Source organism: Phyllobates terribilis, unplaced genomic scaffold (assembly GCF_046119375.1).
Source record: "Phyllobates terribilis strain yellow unplaced genomic scaffold, ASM4611937v1 Scaffold_11__3_contigs__length_659146591, whole genome shotgun sequence".
Taxonomy (NCBI): domain Eukaryota; kingdom Metazoa; phylum Chordata; class Amphibia; order Anura; family Dendrobatidae; genus Phyllobates; species Phyllobates terribilis.
The window spans coordinates 320,556,583-320,582,205 of record NW_027362771.1 but is presented as its reverse complement, the minus strand read 5'-3'; positions in this window follow the sequence as shown (position 1 = coordinate 320,582,205).

Below are 25,623 nucleotides of genomic sequence, written 5' to 3'. Positions count from 1 at the left end.
AGAACTCAAAGAAACACACAAAGGGAGGGCACCAGTGGTCTTATAAACACTTTTTGCACAACCCGTCACATACCTGATTAGAACTGAGAACATGCAACAAGAAAAAGTGGTATGTATAAATAGACAGGGAGCATTAGATATATAACATCATAATTTTTATTAATTAGAAAAAGGACCGGACACAACATAGAAAATTAAAACCATTTAAAATAGCATTATGCTTTAGTAAATACCACAGCAATATCACATTTCAATATGTATCAACAATGGCCGAAGAAAAGACCTCCTATAATAAACAGAAACGTCACCAATAGACGTATAATAGCATAAGTTGCACCTAGCTATATATACAGACCCCTGACGTCCTAAAGAAATATCAATAGATATATAATAGCTGCTAATCCGAATTTTAAATTTTTAAATTTTACCCACAGGGAGGGAGAAGAGATATTGAAAAAATATATAAAGGGGAGACGCAAGTCCCTAAGCCAGCATTCAGCAATTCCCAAAATACAACCTGTGGGTTAGGAATGGGACTGTCTCCATGTGCATCAAATAGGTAGGTCAAAAAAGGGCCACTACCCCATGCGTATCGCCACTAGCGTTGTGGCTTCATCAGGGGAGAGATGTGGTGTAAAGGCAGCTGGGCCAGTCCTGAATTTATATCCTGAAGAAGCTAAAGTGTGTAATTCAGTAATTACCTGAGTTGGTGTCAGCTGTAAAGATCCGTATCTCATGCCACTGGCATGTTGTGCCAGCGCATGCGCGCTTGTCCACGGGGAGTAATTGCGGAAGCAAAACCATGAATGCTTCCGAGGCGTGCGCTACCCGCATCTGTGTGATGCGCATGCGCAGGAGCGCGCGCTCGGTCCCAGTATCCGGGAGCGCGCCCCACAGTATCGAAGGCATAAATCAGAAATGGGAGACACCCAGTCTCCTCCCACACCCCAGTCCGTGCGGTGGAGTGGGTGTGTGAGACAAGACTGGGACAATCTCTCTATGCATTAGCGCACCGGTTCGTGACACCTATGCATACATAGCTGATGAAGGGAGGTTAACAGGGGGGAGGGGGGGGGTTAATAAAAAGTAACAAGAGAGTCCCAAAAAGCCACGGGCACATTATTAGAGATAAACTGATATATTCACGTATGGGACTGATTTTATGTATTCCTCATAATGTGACCATAAAGGAGTAAATGAGTAGATAGGAACACTAGGACAGACAATGACAAAGAGACATACAACATGTATGTAAATGACCATTTTGTTAAAAAAAAAAAAAAAAAAGGGGGGGAAGGGAGGGGGAAAGGAGAAGAGGTTATTATAACCAAACTGTCAAGGATAATGATAGTCACCTAGGTACAGATGTCCCAAACTAATCATGGTGACATAAGTGCAGACACATATCGAAAAAACTGTGTATCTCAATAAAACATCAGGAGTCCGATCGAGGAAAAGGATCCCAATCCCAGAATGTTCAACGTGGTTTATAAAAACCAGTAAAAAGAAGCTCTTCATTTAGTCCAACAGGTTCCAAGCTATTTAATTTATAGATCCATCTTGATTCCTGTCGTAATAACTCCGGGATGATGTCTCTGTTACGGATGTTTTTTTCAATTGTCTGTAAGCCAACTAAATAAATCCCGCTGGTCTTGCAGTTGTGGAAATTTAAAAAATGTGCAGCAACTGATGTACAGTGGTGGCCAAAAGTATTGGCACCCCTGCAATTCTGTCAGATAATACTCAGTTTCTTCCTGAAAATGATTGCAATCACAAATTCTTTGGTATTATTATCTTCATTTAATTTGCTTGCAAGGAAAAAACACAAAAGAGAATGAAGCAAAAATCAAATCATTGATCATTTCACACAAAACTCCAAAAACGGGCCAGACAAAAGTATTGGCACCCTCAGCCTAATACTTGGTTGCACAACCTTTAGCCAAAATAACTGCGAACAACCGCTTCCAGTAACCATCAATGAGTTTCTTACTATGCTCTGCTGGAATTATAGACCATTCTTCTTTGGCAAACTGCTCCAGGTCCCTGATATTTGAAGGGTGCCTTCTCCAAACTGCCATTTTGAGATCTCTCCACAGGTGTTCTATGGGATTCAGGTCTGCACTCATTGCTGGCCACCTTAGAAGTCTCCAGTGCTTTCTCTCAAACCATTTTATAGTGCTTTTGGAAGTGTATTTTGGGTCATTGTCCTGCTGGAAGACCCAGGACCTCTGAGGGAGACCCAGCTTTCTCACACTGGGCCCTACATTATGCTGCAAAATTTGTTGGTAGTCTTCAGACTTCATAATGCCATGCACACGGTCAAGCAGTCCAGTGCCAGAGGCAGCAAAGCAACCCCAAAACATCAGGGAACCTCCACCATGTTTGACTGTAGGGACCGTGTTCTTTTCTTTGAATGCCTCTTTTTTTTTCCTGTACACTCTATGTTGATGCTTTTTGCCAAAAAGCTCTACTTTTGTCTCATCTGACCAGAGAACATTCTTCCAAAACGTTTTAGGCTTTCTCAGGTAAGTTTTGGCAAACTCCAGCCTGGCCTTTTTTATGTCTCGGGGTAAGAAGTGGGGTCTTCCTGGGTATCCTACCATACAGTCCCTTTTCATTCAGACGTTGACGGATAGTACGGGTTGACACTGTTGTACCCTCGGACTACAGGGCAGCTTGAACTTGCTTGGATGTTAGTCGAGGTTCTTTATCCACCATCCGCACAATCTTGCGTTGAAATCTTTCGCCTATTTTTCTTTTCCGTCCACATCTAGGGAGGTTAGCCACAGTGCCATGGGCTTTAAACTTCTTGATGACACTGCGTACGGAAGACACAGGAACATTCAGGTCTTTGGAGATGGACTTGTAGCCTTGAGATTGCTCATGCTTCCTCACAATTTGGTTTCTCAAGTCCTCAGACAGTTCTTTGGTCTTCTTTCTTTTCTCCATGCTCAATGTGGTACACACAAGGACACAGGACAGAGGTTGAGTAAACTTTAATCCATGTTAACTGGCTGCAAGTGTGATTTAGTTATTGCCAATACCTGTTAGGTGCCACAGGTAAGTTACAGGTGCTGTTAATTACACAAATTAGAGAAGCATCACATGATTTTTCAAACAGTGCCAATACTTTTGTCCACCCCCTCTTTTAGGTTTGGTGTGGAATTATATCCAATTTGGCTTTAGGACAATTCTTTTTGTATTTTTTCATTGAAGACAAATTAAATGAAGATAATAATACCAAAGAATTTGTGATTGCAATCATTTTCAGGAAGAAACTGAGTATTATCTGACAGAATTGCAGGGGTGCCAATACTTTTGGCCACCACTGTAAGAGTCTTTCCCTTGTCATGGTCCGTCCTCGCAGTATTAATAGTGGATAGATGCTGTTGGAATCTTCGTCTTAATTCCTGTGTGGTTTGCCCCACATAGATTTTAGGGCAACTACACACAACCACATAAATGACGTTTCGTGTCTTGCAGTTCACATAATTTTTGAGACGAATCTGTGTGGGAAATACAGTGTTAGGAACACAATCACTTGCCAACATAAAGGGACAGGTGGTGCACTCACCACATGGGAAGGTACCCTTTAGTCTGACCCCCCTGTTGAGCGATTGTTTGGGCCGTACAAAATGGCTATTAACCAAATCGTCTTTCAGGTTACGGGCCCTCCTGGCTATGACCCTTGGTTTATCGGAAATGAGGTTGTTTACTTTGGGATCACTCAATAAGATCCCCCAGTTTCTAGATAGTATCCGGTAGACATCTTGCCATTGATTGTGATAAGTAGTTATCAAATTAACCCCTTCAGGTTTTTTTTCGATCTTTGGACACGTCAGGGGTCTGTATATAGCTAGGTGCAACTTATGCCATTATACGTCTATTGGTGACGTTTCTGTTTATTATAGGAGGTCTTTTCTTTGGCCATTGTTGATACATATTGAAATGTGATATTGCTGTGGTATTTACTAAAGCATAATGCTTTTTTAAATGTTTTTAATTTTCTATGTTGTGTCCGGTCCTTTTTCTAATTAATAAAAATCATGATGTTATATATCTAATGCTCCCTGTTTATTTATACATACCACTTTTTCTTGTTGCATGTTCATCATTAAATAAGAAGCCACACAGCCAGTGCAAGTTAAGTGTTATGAGCAACAGGCTCCAGTGACAAACAGTACAGTTTCCCTAGCAGCAGAGCAGTTCACAGTCTTCCCAGTAGTACAGGACAGCACAGTTCTAATGCTAAGGCACATTAATGAACACAGCATTCTTTACAGCACAGTGAGATATTGGAGGGGGGGACGGTTTGCTGAGGGAGTTGATCCCTGTGATAGCATTTCTTCCAGTCCTTATCTTTCTGCCTTACAATACTCTGCACTGTTAGTTCAGGAACTCTACCTGACCTGTGCTTAGCTTCACTCCTGACTTGAATCCTTTTCACTTGAAGGAGCGCTTCTGTGAGATGCCGAACACACATCACCTTTCTCTTCCGCTCCAGCCAGACAGTAAACAACTTCCCCACAATCCCGCTGGGGCTCTGCTAAAACACTCCCCTTCTCCTGTGACTGTGTTAACCCCTCTGGATGCTTCTGGAGCACAGCACTACCTGTCTCATGTGCTTGTGTTCCTTCTAATAGCTGCTGAATGCTTTTAAAGCAACAGCACTACATCTGTATGTCAGATGTTACTTACATGGGGCTGCCTTTGGGGGTCTGCATGGGGAAAAAAGGGGCCCTGTTACTTGCATGGGGCTACGTGCTTGGTGGTCTGCGTAGGGAAGGAGGGGTGCTGGTATTCGCCTGCAGCTACATGCTGGGGTTCTGCGTGGGGAATGAGGGGGTGCTGTTACTTGCATGGGCTGCGTGATGGGACTCTGCGCGGGAAAGGAGGGGGTGCTGGTACTCGCATGGGGCTGCATGATGGGGGTCTACGTGGGGAAGGAGGGGGTGCTGTTATTTGCGTGCAGCTTGGGGTCTGCGTGGGAAAAGAGGGGGTGCTGGTACTCAAATGGGGATGTGTGCTGGGGGTCTATGTGGGAAAGGAGGGGTTGCTAGTACTCACGTGAGGCTATGTGCTGGAGGTCTGCGTGGGGAAGGAGAGGGTCCTGTTACTTGTGTGGGGCTGCGTGCTGGTGGTCTACGTGGGGAAAGAGAGGGTGCTGGTACTCGCATGGGGCTGCGTGCTGGGGGTTTGCGTGGGGAAGGAGAGGGTCCTGTTACATGCATGGGGCCATGTGCTGGGGGTCTGCGTTGAGAAGGAGGGGGTGCTGTTAATTGCGTGCAGCTTGGAGTCTGCATGGGGAAGGAGTGGGTGCTGGTTTTCGCCTGGGTCTGCGTGCTTAGGGTCTGAATGGGGAAGGAGGGGGTCCTGTTATTTGTGTGGGGCTGCGTGCTTGCGATCTACGTGGGGAAGAGGGGGTGCTGGTACTTGAGTGTGGCAGCGTGCTAGGGGTCTGTGTGGGGAAGGAGGAGGCACCGTTACTTGTGTGGTGCTGGGGGTCCTATGTCTGTTCCCCCCCCTTTCCCGTGTCTGTTTCCCTTCCTTTCCCGTGTGTGTTTCCCTTCCTTTCCCGTGTGTGTTTCCCACCCCTTTACTGTATCTATTTCCCACACCTTTCCGTGTCTGCTTCCCACCCCTTTCCGTGTCTGTTTCCCACCCCTTTCCGTGTCTGTTTCCCACCCCTTTCCGTGTCTGTTTCCCACCCCTTTCCCATGTCCCCCCCCTCTTTCCCCTGTCTGTTTCCCCCCCTCTTTCCCCTGTCTGTCCCCCCCCCTCTTTCCCGTGCCTGTTCCCCCCCTCTTTCCCGTGTCTATTTCCCCCCCTTCTTTCCCGTGTCTATTTCATCCCCCTATCCAACGTCTGTCACCCCCCGATCCTTTCCACTGTCCTCGGCGTTTACCACTACAAAAGGAGGGGTGGGGCAGAGCAGGAGGAGTGAGGGAAACACAAATCCATATAGGGAGAGCAGCTGCCTAGGCAAATCAGGGATTAGCTTCTGCCCTACAAAAAAAGCCCCACCCTTGTGGATAAGCTGAAAGGCACGGCTGAGATTAACCCCTCAAGTTGCTGACCTGCTTAAGGGATGAGAATAAAGGGGGAGGACAGATCCCAAACTAAAATCACTGACAAATATCCCCAGTCCAGGACCCCGTCCCTATACTGTCTGTGGTCCATTAGACTGTTGATATGAACACATGTAGCCGATAAACATAAACTCCCCCTTTATAGAAAGAAACACTGACACCATTGAACTTCTTTTGTGGATGGAGTCGGCCACAGCTTTATTCATATGAATGTTAACCAATACTGTAATTCTTTCTCTTTAACCAAACACTCGAGCTGAAATGGTATGCACCAGCGGGCTCCCGGTGGGCAAGTCCGTCTTCAGATCGTTCAATAAACCTCCACTGGCTTCTGCTCCAAGGGTGCTGAGTTGCCTGGTAGTCTCTTAAAATAAGGCTTTTATCGCAACTAGATTGCAAATTTTGTTCTGCCTATAGGGTACCATGATACTCAACCTCCCCCACCCAGCTTGGGAGTCAGTGGGTAATGGGGGTTGGAGAGTGGGATTTGTGTCCCCTCAAGCAGTTTTCACAGTGTTTATGTTCCTGGGCTCCTGCCGGTGTTGGCATTGCTGCGGGCTCCCTTGCTGTCTGTTTTCTCCTATCCTTGCACTATTCCTTTCCTCGGCAAACATCCAGACAGAAGACCTAGGTGCCTTCTGTCACCATTGCCATTTGGGGACACCGCGTAGTTTCACAGCTCCTGAATCTTTTTTGTTAGTAATATGCACCCTCCTGAGCCCATTTTCATTTTTTACAGGCACCCCATCATCATACTGGGAGCCACACAGGCCGCCTCCTGTGGTCATTTCAGCTTGGGGGGGACATCTCTCCTTCAGGGAGATCTGGTAGGCTCACATGGACACCACCTCCCTGACCCTGGTATATCTCGGAGTTACAAGGTGAAATGCCCACGAGTGGCAGTGCGTATACTCATGCTCTTGTGTCTGATAATGTATTCAACCAGAAGGAATTTTATGGTAAATACAGAAATCACATTTTTCAACAATTTTTACAACTAAAGCGCTGGGGACTCGCCCTAATGTCCAACTTGGCTTTATTCTACATAGTGTTTTGTAAAGTTCATTGTTCTACTGTTGTATGTATAAATATATTTATATCTGTCTCCTTTTTGTTATATAAATAATTCTAGGTGTTTTAATAAAACTGTTTGAGAACTATGGGCTGAATTTTCATTTCTAGAATTATAAATCTTGGTGTGATATTAGTGAAGAGAAACTGCAGGTGGATCTGTATCAGATCGTGTTCACACATTGCGATTTGTTGGAGAAACGATCTGCAGCAAAGTCCTCACATGTAGAGCAGCACTAAATCCTTCAGATATCACCGCAAATTTCTTTTGTCCTCAGCAGCAACCTTTAACCCCTTTCCGACATGTGCTGTACTATTAAGACACATGTCGGGCGCACCTTTCCGGGCACATGTCAGCTGATCTGTACAGCTATCATGTGCCCCTGATAGTCGCAGGTGGAGTCGCGATCCACCCGCAGCTGTTAACTAGTTAAATGTCAATCTCTGACAGCGGCATTTAACTCGCGCTTACAAGAAGTACGTCACTAATGCCACCCATCGCCGCCCGTGTTACATGACCGCATGTCGTCGATGGGTTGGCATGACAGCCCGGGGTCTGCAGGAGACCCCTGCGGTTGTCATTACCAGATTGCTATGAGCGCAGACTGCAAGTGAGCATTTCTGCTACACACAGGCGATCTGATCATCGCCTGTGTATAGCAGAGGCAATCAGAAAATTGCAGCTTCTATTGAAACATGCTAAATGTAAAAAAAAATGTTTTTAAAAAAAAAGTTTAAATCACTCCCCTTTCGCCCCATTCAAAATAAAACAAACAAAAAATTAAATATACATATTTGGTATCGTCGCATTCAGAATCTCCCGATCTATCAATATATAAAAAGAATTAATCTGATCAGTAAATGGCGTAACAAGAAAAAAAATCTAAACGCTAGAGTTACATTTTTTTGGTCGTCGCAACATTGCAATAAAATGCAATAACGGGCGATCAAAACATCGGATCTACCGGAAAATGGAATCAGTAAAAACGTCAGGTCGGCGCGCAAAAATAAGTCCTTCCCCGGCCCCAGATCACAAAAAAGTGAGACACAACGGGTCTCGGAGAATGGCGCCATTTTTTTTTTTTTTTTTAAATTTTTTACAAACTTTGGATTTTTTTTCACCACTTAAATAAAAAAGAACCTCTACATGGCATCTACAAACTCGCAATGACCTGGAGAATCATAATGGCAGGTCAGTTTTAGCATTTAGTGAACATGATGAAAAAACACTTTAGAATTTCACTTTTTTTGCAATTTCACCGCAGTTGGAATTTTTTTCCCGTTTTCCAGTGCACAATATGGTTAAACCAAAAGTACAACTTGTCCTGCAAAAAATAAGCCCTCACACGACCATAATGACCAAAAAATAAAAAAAGTTATGGCCCTGGGAAGAAGGGGAGCAAAAAACTAAAACTGAAAATGGCCCGGTCATGAAGGGGTTAAAAAACAAACAAAGCATACATGATTATGTGACTTGGCTTTCCATGTGGCCATACAGCCTGGTTAGCTGTCCAGGTCATATGTGGGGCAAAACATTTTTTGACAGATTTTTTTTGTTTGTAATGAGGCATTTTGATAAAGTTGCTTTTCGCTGAGGGTCTGACTGCTTGTGCTGCTGCTGTTCCATAGGACAGAATCTGGCAGAAGTCACCTTACATATTTTACAGAGCGTTAAAATTGCGCCTGTTTTATCTCATCAATAGTATCTTTACTCATGCTTGATAGCATTGTTATGAGTAGTGTTGAGCGAATTTGTTCGGCATTTCAAATTCGTGTTCGGGGTTCCGGCTTGTTCACGCCAAAAAATCAGCTCCGCCCACATCCCTGATTTGCCACCAGTACTGGTTCTCACTAGTAGAGAGAACTTGTTTTCACCGGATTACCCCCTTATCGCTCATCCTATCCAGCACAATGCAGCACTTTTATCTCATGTAGAATTGAGCAGCAGTGCACATGCTCAGTCTGACCTCCATTATCACCCTATGGGGTTCTCCAGCGATGCTGTTTTTTTCTGGCAGCCACATAGCAATGGTCAGACATCCAACCTAATTCTTAAGGCGCGTTTCAGACATCCGTGTTTCCAGTACGTGTGGTGTCAGTTTCCACACGTACTGGAGACACCGACACACGTAGACACATTTTAATGAATCGGTCTGTGCACATGTCAGTGTGTTTCCTCGGACCGTGTGTCATTGGGCATAACACGCTGACATGTCCGTCTTTTACTCGCAGCACTGGCCGCAAAACTTCCCGCACACGTGCACAGTGATGATGTGTGTCATCAGTGTGACACGTAGCGGCGTTTGGGAATCAATGTACCGTTAGCGCTGTTCCCAAGCACCGGGTGCTGAAAGCTGCCCTCATCATTGTCCGTTGCTTGCTGTGATCAGCGCTTGCAAGGGACAATGATGAGAGTAGTATTCAGCCCCCGCTGTGTCCAGCAAGTGTTAAAATAAGAATAAAAAAAACAAACTTATACTCACCTGTCCTAAGTGTCCCACGCTGTAATCCACCTGATCGCTCACAACGAGAAGCCAGGGAGAATGACTCACTGCAGCGAGCGAGCTCCGAACCTTCACTGAGCTCAGTGAGTGACAGGACACCGCTCAGTGAGTGACAGGACACCACTCAGTGAGCTCAGCGGAGGTCCAGGGCCCGCTCACTGCAGCGAGTCATTCTCCCCAGCGTGAGCGGTCAGATGGATTACAGCGGGGGACATCTTCTGACAGGTGAGTATAAGGATTTTTTAAATTTGATTCTTATTTTTACACCAGGACACAGCGGGAGTGGAATACTACTCTCATCATTGTCCCTTGCTAGTGCTGATCGCAGCGCAAGCAGGAGACGATGATGAGGGCAGTATTGAGCACCCGGCACTTGGGAACACCGCTCACTGTACGCTGATTCCGCGCTGAGACTTGTGATACTGATGCGGCACATGGCTGCCACACGTATCACACACACGGACACTGATATCTCTAGTACTGTTTTTTCCAGTATCGGAAATATCCGGACGTGTGAAAGAGGCCTAATTCTGTAATTCCCCATTGTATTTCCCCATTTTTCCAAGCAGTGTGAGTTGGACACTCATCGATCAGCAAGTTTTCTCCTGTCTCTTGTATCAGTGGTAACTTGTTTTCACTACACAAACCCTTTAAGGCTCATAAACACCCAATCCCTACAATCCTTTAGTGGAATGGTCTCTCATGACTATCATACTGGAGTGCTTAGCCAAACGTTCTTGTGCTCTCTATTAGAGAGCAGGTGTCGAGCTCCTCTGGTGGCAGCTTATCTTCAGAGAGAACAAGAGGATCAACTACTGGAATTCCAATGCGCCGGATCCTTCTCTCCCCTGACATCAGTTATCAAGGGAGAGGCAGGAAGCCCCAGTACACGTCAGATTGTTGGCTGATCCTGCCGACTTTAGCTTTGTGTGTATGGAAGCCTTAGGCTATGTTCACACATGTTGTGTTTTGCATATTTTGCAGCAGATTTTTATGCAAATTTTCAGCTGCGTCTAGCAGTACTAGCAAAGTCTATGAGAAACCAGAATTCTTTGTTCACACATGTTTTTGTTTGCTGCATATTTTCAGCCTTTCTTGCGTATTTGGAAAATAGAGCGTGTCACTTCTTTCAGCGTTTCTGCAGCAGAAAACGTACCTGCGTTTTTGCTGCATATTTTCACCAATAGGAAGTAATGGGTGGACAAAAATGCGCAGCAAAAAAACTCAACCAATTTGCGCGTTTTTTACTCAGCTGTTTTCCTGCTAGAGAAAGGTTAGCAGATTTGCAGCAGAAAAAAACACGTGTGTGAACATAGCCTTAGAGTAATCTGTGTAAGGGCTCATTCACACGTCCATGCACCTCAGTCTGATCTCAGAATGCAATGCATGGACTTGCCGAGGCTCTGCTAACCAGAGCATGACAGCCTCATAGAAATATATGAAGGCTCATGCTTGAGTCGGGAGACCCGCGGCCAGTACGTGCATTGCATTCTGAGATGTGTATGGATATCTGAATGAGCCATGATAAACAGTACTGGCGGTGCAGAAATCATGAACCTCCGTGCAGTAACTCCGATCTAGTCATCTCTGTAGTGAGATAGCTAGAATGGAGTTGCTGTATGGAGGACGTCCTTATTCTGTGTGCCCTGAAATCTTGAACCTCAATGCAGTAACTCCATTCTAGTCATCTCTGTAGTGAGACAAACCTTAAGAAAAGAAACAAGTTGAGCCTATACCAGGTCCACACTGATAATCTGTTTTATCTGGCAGATGCCCGGTGGGCTGCTCTGGTAGGTCTTAAAATGGGCCCCCTGGCTGCTGTTGTCAGTGTACCATTGTGTAGCAGTGAGTCCTGCATTCTGTGCAGTCTGAGGTCATCTGTTCATCTACTTATTTTTATGGTAGATAAATAAACAAAAATGACTGGACAACTCAGTGTTCTAAGAGTTTAGGAAGGTCACTCCACAAAGCGTCTGGACACAGATTTGACAAGCAGGTCTCCTATATTGTGCACTAATTAGTAGCTTCTAAATCTTCCTGGTTGCAGAGTTTGTCCTGAAGTTCATCATTGTCGGAACAGATATTCACACAGGTATATAAGTGCCAACTTCCTACAGTATTTACTGGAAAAATATTAATGTGGTCACAAAATGACAAGTGTCCATGAAGCAGAGCTGAACTATGTTCAGCTGGCAGGCGTACCAGAAGTGACACGGTGACGGGATGAGACGCTCCTATTGATTATTGCTCATGGCAGCTGCAATTTGAGATGGCCTCTTAATTTTGTGGATGGGCTCAGAAATTAGGTGATGTTCACATCAAGCTAGTTGTCTTCACTTAGGAGGTTTTTTTTTTTACATACAAGCTATCAACCACATTAAATATATCCATAGGGCCAGTGATATAAATTGAAGTTCAGGGGTCCCAATGCAAAATCTCCAACAGGGCCCCTAGCAATCATGGGCCTGTAATAGTATTGGTCTTCTCATATGGGCGTAAAGGAGGTTTGAGCCCCTTAGACTCCATGGCCTGCGTGAGACTGCAACCCCTGAACCAATTGGAGTTACGTCCCTGCCTAGGGCTCCACTCAATAAGCAGAGCCGAAAAGGATGTACTTTTGTCCTGATTTTTCTGGTTTACAGTATTTAAACTTTTTTGTGTTTTGTAATAGCTTAGTATAGTACTCTATTTCATATAAAGGCCCCAATTCATTAAGACTGGTGTTTTGTATGCCAGCCTTAATGAGGGGAGTGAAGGAATAAGATGTGCCAAATTCCTTAAGAGGCACAAACCACTTATTGAATTTGGCACATTTACTGAGGCACCTCTGTTCACCGTGCCAGAAATTTTACTCCAGTCATAGACTGGAGTAATATTTTTGGTGTAAGAAACGCTGCCAGTTTATATGAATTTTTTAATGTGTTTTCTACCACATCTTTAAAAAACAAACATACCTGTCTCACGGGTTTACCGCGACAGAGAGAAGCCAGAAGACCGCAGCATCTAAGTTCACGCACTCCTGGATTTAAGAGAAGCACGTCTCTGTCTTATTAAATGGTGCTGGCTTCTTTCAGCAGTGCAGGAGTTAAACTGCTCAACCTTGAGTCTCTGTAGCTTCTTTCTTGGAAGTTCTCAGCTGTGCAGTATCAGCCACTTCCCTCTCCTATATAGTCTCTGCTCTGGCAATCTGGATTGCCAGGGTTAAGTCTTATACTGCCTGGTGAGGAGTGGAAGATTCGTTGTTTGGTAGAGACGTATAAGTAGAGTTGTACTGTGACGGTTTCTTGGTATTTTGGCTGTGTGCATAGTCCTGTTGTCTTCTATTTTTGTTTTCCCTCTTAATCCCTTCAGTGTTTCCCTCTGTTGTCTGTGAGTGCATATTTTGTATGTTTGGTATTTTCCTTGTTTATCTGGTTTGTGTATTTTCATACACTATTCATCCCCACTTCCCTGGGTGGGGAGGGGACATATAAGGGTTGATGCAGGGGTAAAGAAAGGTACGTGGCCCCGGCCTCTTCACCGTCAGAAGTAACCTGGGGAGCAGAGATAGCTAGGGCGCCCATAACGTTAGGGACAGGGTAGAAGCCCCTAGTCCTGGGTTATCAGACAACAGTATTGTGACACCTGGAATCCTAATGAAAGATTGTTCACACAGCATTTTGCTGCTTTTTCCATGCTTTTTTTGTGTTTGAAAAAATGCAGCATTTTACAATAGTAGCAAAATAAATGTGATTTCTAAAATTTAATTTGCAGTTTTTTCTTCTTTGCGTTTTTGAGCTACTATGCGTTCATCTTACAGCCACAGTGTTTAAATTCTTTCAGCGTTTTTGCTGGATTTTTTATCTATTCAAATGAATGCATCAAAAAAAGCACATAATGTATGCAGCGTTTTTCCTGCCAACATTGTTTTTTGTGCAGGAAACAATGCTGCAAAAAAGCACTGTGTAAACATTGCCTAAAGGCACATACATGATTCGATAGCTCTGCATTCACATATTTATTTTTAGACCACGTTCACACGTTTAGTATTTGGTCAGTATATGACATCAGTATTTGTAATAAAGAAAATGACGGCACTTCCACTTCAAGAAATAGGTGTGAACAGGTGCCTACTAAGAGGAGCTACCTCCATATACAATGAACAAATAACGTAGCACACTGTAATACTGATTATGTAAATATGAGATATGAATAGCATAATTGCTGTAAAAATAGAAATAAATGAAACATTTTTTGAAAAATTTTTGGCGCATGTAAATATGAAGTATGAAATATGAATAGCATTGCTGCTGTAGAAATAAATGAGAAATCTTAGCGCATAAATTGGCCAATTCATGTGTACCTGACAGCCGCGGCAAGGCGTTTCTCGATGTCAGGACCTAACAATGTGAATACCTCTCTATCAGTCAGATCCTGATGCATTTAAAACCACCTGCGGCATGGGGGTGGGGGTTACTGGATTTAGCATTGACTGAGCACTCCACCCCCACCCCCATGCCGCAGGTGGTTTTAAATGCATCAGGATCTGACTTTCCCACACATAAGCAGATGGAGGTCTCTTAGAGAGGTATTCACATTGTTAGGTCCTGACATCGAGAAACGCCTTACCGCAGCTGTCAGGTACACATGAATTGGCCAATTTATGCGCTAAGATTTCTCATTTATTTCTACAGCAGCAATGCTATTCATATTTCATACTTCATATTTACATGCGCCAAAAATTTTTCAAAAAATGTTTCATTTATTTCTATTTTTACAGCAATTATGCTATTCATATCTCATATTTACATACTCAGTATTACAATGTGCTACGTTATTTGTTCATTGTATATGGAGGTAGCTCCTCTTAGTAGGCACCTGTTCACACCTATTTCTTGAAGTGGACGTGCTGTCATTTTCTTTGTTACAAATACTGATGTCATATACTGACCAAATACTAAACGTGTGAACGTGGTCTAAAAATAAATATGTGAATGCAGATCTATTGAATCATGTATGTGCCTTTAGGCAATGTTTACACAGTGCTTTTTTGCAGCATTGTTTCCTGCACAAAAAACAATGTTGGCAGGAAAAACGCTGCATACATTATGTGCTTTTTTTGATGCATTCATTTGAATAGATAAAAAATCCAGCAAAAACGATGAAAGAATTTAAACACTGTGGCTGTAAGATGAACGCATAGTAGCTCAAAAACGCAAAGAAGAAAAAACTGCAAATGAAATTTTAGAAATCACATTTATTTTGCTACTATTGTAAAATGCTGCATTTTTTCAAACACAAAAAAAGCATGGAAAAAGCAGCAAAAATGCTGTGTGAACAATCTCTCATTAGGATTCCAGGTGTCACAATACTGTTGTCTGATAACCCAGGACTAGGGGCTTCTACCCTGTCCCTAACGTTAGGGGCGCCCTAGCTATCTCTGCTCCCCAGGTTACTTCTGACGGTGAAGAGGCCGGGGCCACATACCTTTCTTTACCCCTGAATCAACCCTTATCTGTCCCCTCCCCACCCAGGGAAGTGGGGATGAATAGTGTATGAAAATACACAAACCAGATAAACAAGGAAAATACCAAACATACAAAATATGCACTCACAGACAACAGAGGGAAACACTGAAGGGATTAAGAGGGAAAACAAAAATAGAAGACAACAGGACTATGCACACAGCCAAAATACCAAGAAACAGTCACAGTACAACTCTACTTATACGTCTCTACCAAACAACGAATCCTCCACTCCTCACCAGGCAGTATAAGACTTAACCCTGGCAATCCAGATTGCCAGAGCAGAGACTATATAGGAGAGGGAAGTAGCTGATACTGCACAGCTGAGAACTTCCAAGAAGGAAGCTACAGAGACTCAAGGTTGAGCAGTTTAACTCCTGCACTGCTGAAAGAAGCCAGCACCAATTAATAAGACAGAGACGTGCTTCTATTAAATCCAGGAGTGCGTGAACTTAGATGCTGCGGTCTTCTGGCTCCTCTCTGTCGCGGTAAACTCGTGAAACCAGGTATGTTTGTTTTTTAAAGATGTGGTAGAAAACACATTAAAAAATTCATATAAACTGGCAGCGTTTCTTACACCAAAAATATTACTCCAGTCTATGACTGGAGTAAAATTTCTGGCACGGTGAACAGAGGTGCCTCAGTAAATGTGCCAAATTTAATAAGTGGTTTGTGCCTCTTAAGGAATTTGGCACATCTTATTCCTTCACTCCCCTCATTAAGGCTGGCATACAAAACACCAGTCTTAATGAATTGGGGCCTTTATATGAAATAGAGTACTATACTAAGCTATTACAAAACACAAACAAATGAAAATACTGTAAACCAGAAAAATCAGGACAAAAGTACATCCTTTTTAGCTCTGCTTATTGAGTGGAGCCCTAGGCTGGGACGTAACTCCAATTGGTTCAGGGGTTGCAGTCTCACGCAGGCCATGGAGTCTAAGGGGCTCAAACCTCCTTTACGCCCATATGAGAAGACCAATACTATTACAGGCCCATGATTGCTAGGGGCCCTGTTGGAGATTTTGCATTGGGACCCCTGAACTTCAATTTATATCACTGGCCCTATGGATATATTTAGTGTGGTTGATAGGAGGTTTTTTTTTTACATACAAGCTAAGTGAAGACAACTAGCTTGATGTGAACATCACCTAATTTCTGAGCCCATCATCCACAAAATTAAGAGGCCATCTCAATTTGCAGCTGCCATGAGCAATAATCAATAGGAGCGTCTCATCCTGTCACCGTGTCACTTCTGGTACCCCTGCCAGCTGAACATAGTTCAGCTCTGCTTCATGGACACTTGTCATTTTGTGACCACATTAATATTTTTCCAGTAAATACTGTAGGAAGTTGGCACTTATATACCTGTGTGAATATCTGTTCTGACAATGATGAACTTCAGGGCAAACTCTGCAACCAGGAAGATTTAGAAGCTACTAATTAGTGCACAATATAGGAGACCTGCTTGTCAAATCTGTGTCCAGATGCTTTGTGGAGTGACCTTCCTAAACTCTTAGAACACTGAGTTGTCCAGTCATTTTTGTTTATTTATCTACCATAAAAATAAGTAGATGAACAGATGACCTCAGACTGCACAGAATGCAGGACTCACTGCTACACAATGGTACACTGACAACAGCAGCCAGGGGGCCCATTTTATGACCTACCACCGGGCATCTGCCAGATAAGGCAGATTATCAGTGTGGACCTGGTATAGGCTCAACTTGTTTCTTTTCTTGAGGTTTGTCTCACTACAGAGATGACTAGATCGGAGTTACTGCACGGAGGTTCATGATTTCTGCACCGCCAGTACTGTTTATCATGGCTCATTCAGATATCCATACACATCTCAGAATGCAATGCACGTACTGGCCGCGGGTCTCCCGACTCAAGCATGAGCCTTCATATATTTCTATGAGGCTGTCATGCTCTGGTTGGCAGAGCCTCGGCATTGCATTCTGAGATCAGACTGAGGTGCATGGACGTCTGAATGAGCCCTTACACAGATTACTCTTAGGCTATGTTCACACCCGTGTTTTTTTCTGCTGCAAATCTGCTAACTTTTCTCTAGGAGGAAAACAGCTGAGTAAAAAACGCGCGTATTGGTTGAGTTTTTTTGCTGCGCATTTTTGTCCACCCATTACTTCCTATTGGTGAAAATACGCAGCAAAAACGCAGGTACGTTTTCTGTTGCAGAAACGCTGAAAGCAGTGACATGCTCTATTTTCCAAATACACAAGAAAGGCAGAAAATATGCAGCAAACAAAAAGCAACATGTGTGAACAGAGAATTCTGGTTTCTCATAGACTTTGCTAGTACTGCTAGACGCAGCTGAAAATTTGCATAAAAATCTGCTGCAAAATATGCAGCAAAACACAACATGTGTGAACATAGCCTAAGGCTTCCATACACACAGAGCTAAAGTCGACAGGATCAGCCAACAATCTGACGTGTATTGGGGCTTCCTGCCTCTCCCTTGATAACTGATGTCAGGGGAGAGAAGGATCCGGCGCATTGGAATTCCAGTAGTTGATCCTCTTGTTCTCTCTGAAGATAAGCTGCCACCAGAGGAGCTCGACACCTGCTCTCTAATAGAGAGCACAAGAACGTTTGGCTAAGCACTCCTGTATGATAGTCATGAGAGACCATTCCACTAAAGGATTGTAGGGATTGGGTGTTTATGGGCCTTAAAGGGTTTATGTAGTGAAAACAAGTTACCACTGATCCAAAAGACAGGAGAAAACTTGCTGATCGATGAGTGTCCAACTCACACTGCTTGGAAAAATGGGGGAATACAATGGGGAATTACAGACTTAGGCCTCTTTCACACGTCCGGATATTTCCGATACTGGAAAAAACAGTACTAGAGATATCAGTGTCTGTGTGTGTGATACATGTGGCAGCCATGTGCCGCATCAGTATCACAAGTCTCAGCGCGGAATCAGCGTACAGTGAGCGGTGTTCCCAAGTGCCGGGTGCTCAATACTGCCCTCATCATTGTCTCTTGCTTGGGCTGCGATCAGCACTAGCAAGTGACAATGATGAGAGTAGTATTCCGCTCCCGCTGTGTCCTGGTGTAAAAATAAGAATCAAATTTAAAAAATCCTTATACTCACCTGTCAGAAGATGTCCCCCGCTGTAATCCACCTGACCACTCACGCTGGGCAGAATGACTCGCTGCAGCGAGAGGGCCCTGGACCTCCGCTGAGCTCACTGAGTGGTGTCCTGTCACTGTTAGAACTCTCCTGTTGTTTCTAGTTTGCTGGTCACATGACCATTTTTGCCTATTTAATCCGGCTCCGCCCTCCTGGCCTTGCTGGACTTCATTGTATTTTCTACTCTTGAGCTAGCTTGGTACTCTGTTACCTTTCTCTGTTAGTTTTGCTAGGTCTTCTGACCTCTATGTTCTATGTTGTGTGTTTGTCTTTTACTGCTACAATTTCTGCTAGGAGGTGTCCAACTTTATCTCAGTCCCTAGTTCTTGTAGGGATCCCTCCCTTGCATCTATAGGTCTTCGTACAGACTAGCCGAGGACTTTAGCGGGCGGATTGCAGGATCAGGTTCCCCGTTACATCGTAGAGATCCAGTTTAGTTCTATTGTAGAGACAGATCTCCTGTCTTTCCTTAGTGCTTGTAGCAGATCATAACAGTCACTCACAGAAGGTTCGGAGCTCGCTCGCTGCAGTGAGTCATTCTCCCTGGCTTCTCGTTGTGAGCTATCAGGTGGATTACAGCGTGGGACACTTAGGACAGGTGAGTATAAGTTTGTTTTTTTTATTCTTATTTTAACACTTGCTGGACACAGCGGGGGCTGAATACTACTCTCATCATTGTCCCTTGCAAGCGCTGATCACAGCAAGCAAGGGACAATGATGAGGGCAGCTTTCAGCACCCGGCGCTTGGGAACAGCGCTAACGGTACATTGATTCCCAAACGCCGCTACGTGTCACACTGATGACACACATCATCACTGTGCACGTGTGCGGGAAGTTTTGCGGCCAGTGCTGCGAGTAAAAAAAGGACATGTCAGCGTGTTATGCCCAATGACACACGGTCCGAGGAAACACACTGACATGTGCACAGACCGATTCATTAAAATGGGTCTACGTGTGTCGGTGTCTCCAGTACGTGTGGAAAAGGACACCACACGTACTGGAAACACGGATGTCTGAAACGCGCCTTAAGAATTAGGTTGGATGTCTGACCATTGCTATGTGGCTGCCAGAATAAAACCGCATCGCTGGAGAACCCCATAGGGTGATAATGGAGGTCAGACTGAGCATGTGCACTGCTGCTCAATTCTACATGAGATAAAAGTGCTGCATTGTGCCGGATAGGATGAGCGATAAGGGGGTGATCCGGTGAAAACAAGTTCTCTCTACTAGTGAGAACCAGTACTGGTGACAAAGTGGCAAATCAGGGATGTTCATGGGCGGAGCCGATTTTTTCGCGCGAACAAGCCGGAACCCCGAACACGAATTTGAAATGCTGAACAAATTCGCTCAACACTACTCATAACAATGCTATCAAGCATGAGTAAAGATACTATTGATGAGATAAAACAGTATTTTGTATCCACGTACTCTAGATTTGAGTTACTGCAAATTATGTCCTCCTCCTTGACTAAAAATATTCTTCAAAATTTGTAAGAGGTGCAATTTTAACGCTCTGTAAAATATGTAAGGTGACTTCTGCCAGATTCTGTCCTATGGAACAGCAGCAGCACAAGCAGTCAGACCCTCAGCGAAAAGCAACTTTACCAAAATGCCTCATTACAAACAAAAAAAATCTGTCAAAAAATGTTTTGCCCCTCATATGACCTGGACGGCTAACCAGGCTGTATGGCCACATGGAAAGCCAAGTCACATAATCAAGTATGTTTTTGTTTGTTCTTTAACCCCTTCATGACCGGGCCATTTTCAGTTTTAGTTTTTTGCTCCCCTTCTTCCCAGAGCCATAACTTTTTTATTTTTTGGTCATTATGACAGTGTGAGGGCTTATTTTTTGCAGGACAAGTTGTACTTTTGGTTTAACCATATTGTGCACTGGAAAACGGGAAAAAAATTCCAAGTGCGGTGAAATTGCAAAAAAAGTGAAATTCTAAAGTGTTTTTTTACCATGTTCACTAAATACTAAAACTGACCTGCCATTATGATTCTCCAGGTCATTGCGAGTTTGTAGATGCCACGTAGAGGTTCTTTTTTATTTAAGCAGTAAAAAAAAAAATCCAAAATTTGTAAAAAATAAAAAAAAATAAAAAAAATGGCGGCATTTTCCGAGACCCGTTGTGTCTCACTTTTTTGTGATCTGGGGCCGGGGAAGGAGTTATTTTTGCGCGCCGACCTGACGTTTTTACTGATTCCATTTTCGGGTAGATCCGATGTTTTGATCGCCCGTTATTGCATTTTATTGCAATGTTGTGACGACCAAAAAAACGTAACTCTAGCGTTTTGATTTTTTTTCTTGTTATGCCATTTACTGATCAGATTAATTCTTTTTATATATTGATAGATCGGGAGATTCTGAATGCGACGATACCAAATATGTATATTTAATTTTTTGTTTGTTTTATTTTGAATGGGGCGAAAGGGGAGTGATTTAAACTTTTTTTTTTTTTAAAACATTTTTTTTTTACATTTTGCATGTTTGAATAGAAGCTGCAATTTTCTGATTGCCTCTGCTATACACAGGCGATGATCAGATCGCCTGTGTGTAGCAGAAATGCTCACTTGCGGTCTGTGCTCATAGCAATCTGGTAATGACAACCGCAGGGGTCTCCTGCAGACCCCGGGTTGTCATGCCAACCCATCGACGACCTGCGGTCATGTAACACGGGCGGCGATGGGTGGCATTAGTGACGTACTTCCTGTAAGCGCGAGTTAAATGCCGCTGTCAGAGATTGACATTTAACTAGTTAACAGCTGCGGGTGGATCGCGACTCCACCTGCGGCTATTAGGGGCACATGATAGCTGTACAGATCAGCTGACATGTGCCCGGAAAGGTGCGCCTGACATGTGTCTTAATAGTACAGCACATGTCGGAAAGGGGTTAAAGGTTGCTGCTGAAGACAAAAGAAATTTGCGGTGATATCTGAAGGATTTAGTGCTGCTCTACATGTGAGGACTTTGCTGCAGATCGTTTCTCCAACAAATCGCAATGTGTGAACACGATCTGATACAGATCCACCTGCAGTTTCTCTTCACTAATATCACACCAAGATTTATAATTCTAGAAATGAAAATTCAGCCCATAGTTCTCAAACAGTTTTATTAAAACACCTAGAATTATTTATATAACAAAAAGGAGACAGATATAAATATATTTATACATACAACAGTAGAACAATGAACTTTACAAAACAATATGTAGAATAAAGCCAAGTTGGACATTAGGGCGAGTCCCCAGCGCTTTAGTTGTAAAAATTGTTGAAAAATGTGATTTCTGTATTTACCATAAAATTCCTTCTGGTTGAATACATTATCAGACACAAGAGCGTGAGTATACGCCCTGCCACTCGTGGGCATTTCACCTTGTAACCCCGAGATATACCAGGGTCAGGGAGGTGGTGTCCATGTGAGCCAACCAGATCTCCCTGAAGGAGAGATGTCCCCCCAAGCTGAAATGACCACAGGAGGTGGCCTGTGTGGCTCCCAGCATGATGATGTTGTGCCTGTAAAAAATGAAAATGGGCTCAGGAGGGCGCATATTACTACCAGAAAAGATTCAGGAGCTGTGAAACTACGCGGTGTCCCCAAATGGCAATGGTGACAGAAGGCACCTAGGTCTTCTGTCTGGATGTTTGCCGAGGAAAGGAATAGTGCAAGGATAGGAGAAAACAGACAGCAAGGGAGCCCGCAGCAATGCCAACACCGGCAGGAGCCCAGGAAAATAAACACTGTGAAAACTGCTTGAGGGGACACAAATCCCACTCTCCAACCCCCATTACCCACTGACTCCCAAGCTGGGTGGGGGAGGTTGAGTATCATGGTACCCTCTAGGCAGAACAAAATTTGCAATCTAGTTGCGATAAAAGCCTTATTTCGAGAGACTACCAGCCAACTCAGCACCCTTGGAGCAGAAGTCAGTGGAGGTTTATTGAACGATCTGAAGACGGACTTGCCCACCGGGAGTCCGCTGGTGCATACCATTTCAGCTCGAGTGTTTGGTTAAAGAGAAAGAATTACAGTATTGGTTAACATTCATATGAATAAAGCTGTGGCCGACTCCATCCACAAAAGAAGTTCCATGGTGTCAGTGTTTCTTTCTATAAAGGGGGAGTTTATGTTTATCGGCTACATGTGTTCATATCAACAGTCTAATGGACCACAGACAGTATAGGGACGGGGTCCTGGACTGGGGATATTTGTCAGTGATTTTAGTTTGGGATCTGTCCTCCCCCTTTATTCTCATCCCTTAAGCAGGTCAGCAACTTGAGGGGTTAATCTCAGCCCTGCCTTTCAGCTTATCCACAAGGGTGGGGCTTTTTTTGTAGGGCAGAAGCTAATCCTTGATTTGCCTAAGCAGCTGCTCTCCCTATATGGATTTGTGTTTCCCTCACTCCTCCTGCTCTGCCCCACCCCTCCTTTTGTAGTGGTAAACGCCGAGGACAGTGGAAAGGATGGGAGGGGGGGACAGACGTGGGATAGGGGGATGAAATAGACACGGGAAAGGGGGGGGGGATAGACACGGGAAAGAGGGGGGGAACAGACACGGGAAAGAGGGGGGGAACAGACACGGAAAAGAGGGGGGGAATCAGACACGGGAAAGAGGGGGGGGGACAGACACGGGAAAGAGGGGGAGGAAATAGACACGGGAAAGAGGGGGGAAACAGACACGGGAAAGAGGGGGGGAAACAGACACGGGAAAGAGGGGGGAAAACAGACATGGGAAAGAGGGGGGGAACAGACACGGGAAAGAGGGGGGGGACAGACACGGGAAAGAGGGGGGGAACAGACACGGGAAAGGGGGGGAACAGACACGGGAAAGGGGGGGAACAGACACGGAAAAGAGGGGGGGAAACAGACACGGGAAAGAGGGGGGGAACAGACACGGGAAAGAGGGGGGGAACAGACACGGAAAAGAGGGGGGGAAACAGACACGGGAAAGAGGGGGGGGACAGACACGGGAAAGAGGGGGAGGAAATAGACACGGGAAAGAGGGGGGAAACAGACACGGGAAAGAGGGGGGGAAACAGACACGGGAAAGAGGGGGGAAAACAGACATGGGAAAGAGGGGGGGAACAGACACGGGAAAGAGGGGGGGGACAGACACGGGAAAGAGGGGGGGAACAGACACGGGAAAGGGGGGGAACAGACACGGAAAAGAGGGGGGGAAACAGACACGGGAAAGAGGGGGGGGACAGACACGGGAAAGAGGGGGAGGAAATAGACACGGGAAAGAGGGGGGAAACAGACACGGGAAAGAGGGGGGGAAACAGACACGGGAAAGAGGGGGGAAAACAGACATGGGAAAGAGGGGGGGAACAGACACGGGAAAGAGTGGGGGGACAGACACGGGAAAGAGGGGGGGAAACAGACAAGGGAAAGAAGGGAGGGACAGACACGGGAAATAGGGGGGGACACGGGAAAGGAGTGGGAAACAGACACGGAAAGGGGTGGGAAACAGACACGGAAAGGGGTGGGAAACAGATACAGTAAAGGGGTGGGAAACACACACGGGAAAGGAAGGGAAACACACAAGGGAAAGGAAGGGAAACACACGGGAAAGGAAGGGAAACACACGGGAAAGGAAGGGATACACACGGGAAAGGAAGGGAAACAGACACGGGAAAGGAAGGGAAACAGACACGGGAAAGGGGGGGACGACAGACATAGGACCCCCAGCACCACGCAAGTAACGGTGCCTCCTCCTTCCCCACACAAACCCCTAGCACGCTGCCACACTCAAGTACCAGCACCCCCTCTTCCCCACTCAGACCCTAAGCACGCAGACCCAGGCGAAAACCAGCACCCACTCCTTCCCCACGCAGACTCCAAGCCGCACGCAATTAACAGCACCCCCTCCTTCCCAACGCAGACCCCCAGCACATGGCCCCATGCATGTAACAGGACCCTCTCCTTCCCCACGCAAACCCCAAGCACGCAGCCCCATGCGAGTACCAGCACCCTCTCTTTCCCCACGCAGACCACCAGCACGCAGCCCCACACAAGTAACAGGACCCTCTCCTTCCCCACGCAGACCTCCAGCACATAGCCTCACGTGAGTACTAGCAACCCCTCCTTTCCCACATAGACCCCCAGCATACATCCCCATGTGAGTACCAGCACCCCCTCTTTTCCCACGCAGACCCCAAGCAGCATGCAAATAACAGCACCCCCTCCTTCCCCAAGTAGACCCCCATCATGCAGCCCCATGCGAGTATCAGCACCCCCTCCTTTCCCGCGCAGAGTCCCATCACGCAGCCCATGCAAGTAACAGCACCCCCTCCTGTTCCACGGAGACCCTCACCACGCAGGCCCATGCAAGTAACAAGACCCCTTTTTTCCCACGCAGACCCCCAGCACACAGCCCCATGCAAGTAACAGGACCCTCTCCATCCCCTCGCAGACCCCAAGCACACAGCCCCATGCAAGTAACAGGACCCCCTCATTCCCCACGCAGAACCCCAGCATGTAGCTACAGGCGAATACCAGCACCCCTCCTTCCTTACGCAGACCACCAAGCACGTAGCCCCATGCAAGTAACAGGGCCCCTTTTTTCCGCATGCAGACCCCCAAAGGCAGCCCCATGTAAGTAACATCTGACATACAGATGTAGTGCTGTTGCTTTAAAAGCATTCAGCAGCTATTAGAAGGAACACAAGCACATGAGACAGCAAGTGTTGTGCTCCAGAAGCATCCAGAGGGGTTAACACAGTCACAGGAGAAGGGGAGTGTTTTAGCAGAGCCCCAGCGGGATTGTGGGGAAGTTGTTTACTGTCTGGCTGGAGCGGAAGAGAAAGGTGGTGTGTGTTCTGTATCTCACAGAAGCGCCCCTTCAAGTGAAAAGGATTCAAGTCAGGAGTGAAGCTAAGCACAGGTCAAGTAGAGTTCCTGAACTAACAGTGCAGAGTATTGTAAGGCAGAAAGATAAGGACTGGAAGAAATGGTGTCACAGGGATCAACTCCCTCAGCAAACCCTCCCCCCCTCCAATATCTCACTGTGCTGTAAAGAATGCTGTGTTCATTAATGTGCCTTTGCATTAGAACTGTGCTGTCCTGTACTACTGGGAAGACTGTGAACTGCTCTGCTGCTAAGGAAACTGTTCTGTTTGTCACTGCAGCCTGTTGCTCATAAGACTTAACTTGCACTGGATGTGCGGCTTCTTATTTAGTGATGAACATGCAACAAGAAAAAGTGGTATCTATAAATAGACAGGGAGCATTAGATATACAACATCATGATTTTTATTAATTAGAAAAAGGACCGGACACAACATAGAAAATGAAA